Source organism: Cryptomeria japonica, chromosome 8, assembly GCF_030272615.1.
Source record: "Cryptomeria japonica chromosome 8, Sugi_1.0, whole genome shotgun sequence".
NCBI classification, from domain to species: Eukaryota; Viridiplantae; Streptophyta; class Pinopsida; order Cupressales; family Cupressaceae; genus Cryptomeria; species Cryptomeria japonica.
In genome coordinates, this window is record NC_081412.1 from 99,624,757 (window position 1) to 99,628,306 (window position 3,550).

The window sequence follows — 3,550 nt, forward strand, 5'->3', positions numbered from 1 at the left end:
ATCGTTGTACAGTTGAGAATAAGAGTAAACTAAAATTTATTTGATGCTTGCATTATACAAAGTAAAACTAGGAAAACAATTCTTCAAAGCAAGAAACATACTTCTGCAGTTGTTACAGGGACTGAACCAGGACGGTCAAATAAATAATGTTTATCCTCAGAAAGATCTGCAACTCAAATATCAGTCGTGATATTAAAGGATTATTTTTTGGAACTGAATGAAACAATGACAAACATACTCACACTACTTGAGCAGATTATAATCATTGATATAGATAGCATCTTTATAGCCAAAAAAGCTGAAGATTTTACCTACTTATTTTTCTTCCAACCAAGAGAACTAGCACACCAGGAGCCTAATGCTGCAACTCAGCTAACCATTGCACACAAAAAAAATCAGAAACTTTCTATTATGCTATCATTGTACAGTTGAGAATAAGAGTAAACTAAAATTTATTTGATGCTTGCATTATACAAAGTAAAAATAGGAAAACAATTCTTCAAAGCAAGAAACATACTTCTGCAGTTAATAAAGGATCGCTTAAGCTAAGATGAATAAACAGAATTGTCATGGTGTCAGACCATGTGTATTAGCATAAACAAATGTGTTATGGCAGTTTTAACGAGAGCAGCTATAAAGCTCTTCACAACTTTCAATAAATAAACAAATGCGTCATGATATTAAAAGAATATTTTTGGAACTGAATGAAACACTGAGAAACATACACTGCTTGAGCAGATTATAATCACTGATATAGATAGCATCTTTATAGCCAAAAAAAATGAAAATTTTACCGTCATTGTACAGTTGAAAATAAGAGTAAACTAAAATTTATTTGATGCTTGCATAATACATTAGTAAAAATAGGAAAATAATTCTTCAAAGCAAGAAACATACTTCTGCAGTTGTTACAGGGACTGAACCAGGATGGTCAGATAAAAAATGTTTATCCTCAAGGATATCTGCAACTCAAATATCAGTCATGATATTAAACGAATATTTTTGGAACTGAATGAAACACTGAGAAACATACTTATACTACTTGAGCAGACTATAATCAATGATATAGATAGCATCTTTATAGCCAAAAAAGCTGAAAATTTTACCAACTTATTTTTCTTCCAACCAAAAGAACTAGCACACCAGGAGCATAATGCTGCAACTCAGTTAACCACTGCACAAAATAAAATCAGAAACTTTGTATTATAATATCGCTGTACAGTTGAGAATTAGAGTAAACTAAAATTTATTTGATGCACTATACAAAGTAAAAATAGGAAAACAATTCTTCAAAGCAAGAAACATACTTCTGCAGTTGTTACAGGGACTGAACCACGATGGTCAAATAAATAATGATTTGCAACTCAAATATCAGTCATGATATTAAAGGAATATTTTTGGAACTGAATGAAACACTGAGAAACATACTTACACACTGCTTGAGCAGATTATAATCACTGATATAGATAGCATCTTTATAGCCAAAACAGCTGAAAATTTTACCAACCTAATTTTCTTCCAACCAAAAGAACTAGCACACCAGGAGCATAATGCTGCAACTCAGTTAACCACTGCACAAAAAAAAAAATTCAGAAACTTTCTATTATACTATCGTTGTACAGTTGAGGATAAGTGTAAACTAAAATTCATTTGATGTTTGCATGACCAGAAAATACACGCTGACACAGAAATAGGCCATGTGCAATGTAATCATAATCATAATTAAGATCACATCATAATTTAACTGTTCCACACGTGCAACATAATCATAATACACGTCCATATCATCAAAATCAAGTAATTAAGTTTCTATATCCATCTATAGGTGGAACTTCACATCTTCCTATATTTAGTTATATAATAAAGGTCTTCAAAAGGCATAAATCTCTAGAAGAAATAAAACTATTTAACAACCGTATCCACAAATTATAGTATGAGATTTCAATAAAAACATGCCAACAGAAGAACACAAGCTCTCCACCCATCCAAACATGGTATCATTAGGTCATCAAAAGGCCCTAGCAATCCCCACCCCCAAGCAGGTGAACCCACCAAAATCCATTACTCGCAAAAGAACATTGTATTCCTATTAACTCACTCTACATTACATAAATCTCAAATCTAGTTGTTTCAACTCACAAACAAATTCATATAAAAAAACTAATGATTTATATCAATTACAAAAATATGAATTCCACATTATTTTATAAATCCAAGATTCACAACTATTTTTACGTAGCCTTCTCAACAAAGAAACTTTTCCAAATCAATAGTATTCATGAAAATCAACATAAGACAAACTAGAGCTAGGAAGACTTTCCTTTCTACATCAGCTGTAGAGGTGAGCCTCCTACTTTATGCATATCAAAATCAACTTCCATACCTATCTCCTCTTCCAAAGATTAACCTCTCTTTGAACAAAAACACCAAAAGAAGCAAGAAAATAATCCTGACCATTCAAAACTTGTACCCCTTTCGCATTGACACCAAAGAAAATAAACATCTCAAATCCTTTATTGTGAAGGTGACACTTGTCACCTTCAATATCCATTTCACTTTCATGTTGATTCATGAAAGTTGGGAGATTTTCCCTCCCAAGAAGCTTCCATATGTCCACCCAAATGGGTTCATGGTGGGAAGTCCTCCACCCCCAAACGGACCTTAACAAACCTTGGAGGATGAAATGGGACGATGACACATCATCCATTCCATCTCTCAACTCTCAAATTTCGCCACCAACCTAAAATCCCATTAAAAAGGTTTTAAAATTCAACCGTAAGTTAAAATATAATCTCCAAAGCATGCCTCACCATTAGGTGCATACCTAGGGTCCTTAAAACTACAAAAATGAGCACTTTAAAGCACTTTTCAAACCATTGAAAATATGCACTTGACATCTAATCTGACAAGAAAATCAAGGAACTTGTTATCCAAGCACATGATTTCCAAATTAGAAGAAATAACAAATAAATAAATAAATGACTCTAAATATCAAGAGGCAATAATACAAAAATGCCCCACCATTAGGTGTATACCTAGGGTCCTTAAAACTACAAAAAAAAAATACAAAAATGTGAATTTTAAAGACCTTTTCAAGCCATTGAAAATATGCACTTGAAATCTAACAAAAAAATCAAGGAACTTGTTATCCAAGCACATGATTTCCAAATTAGAAGAAATAAAAAAATAAAAAAATAAAAAAAATTGACTAAAAATATCAAGAGGCAATAAACCCACAAAGCCATAACATTCAAACTCTTTCTTGAATATCAAATCACCATTTAGGACTACAAGTAAAATAATAGTGTTTTGGTGATTTAGGACTACAAGTAAAATAATAGTGTTTTAGTGAATCTCCCTTTCCCCATTGACACTAATTTTCAACACATTCCTCGTGAAATTCATGCATCCAAACATATGCACGCTTAAATAATTATATTTTTTGTTGACCTCGCTGTGAAAAATTCAAACTTGTTTTCATAGGAAATGAAACCATACCAGTTAAAATCGATCTTTTACCCTATCTATGTATTCAATGTACACAACTTAC

At 32.2% G+C, this 3,550-nt stretch overlaps 1 long non-coding RNA gene across 14 annotated transcripts in view; it reads right to left on the reverse strand.

Moving 5' to 3' along the window:
- The window catches only part of LOC131063806 (uncharacterized), a 54,224-nt gene that overhangs the window by 3,164 nt on the left and 47,510 nt on the right, over positions 1-3,550 (reverse strand). For 9 of the 14 annotated variants that reach the window (XR_009111152.2, XR_009111150.2, XR_009111155.2 and 6 more), the window contains 5 exons: positions 1,508-1,571; positions 1,107-1,174; positions 898-962; positions 312-372; positions 102-166 (listed from right to left, as the gene is read on the reverse strand). This is a non-coding gene — a long non-coding RNA (uncharacterized LOC131063806). The other 5 variants (XR_009111153.2, XR_009111159.2, XR_009111158.1 and 2 more) reach the window with 4 other exon arrangements.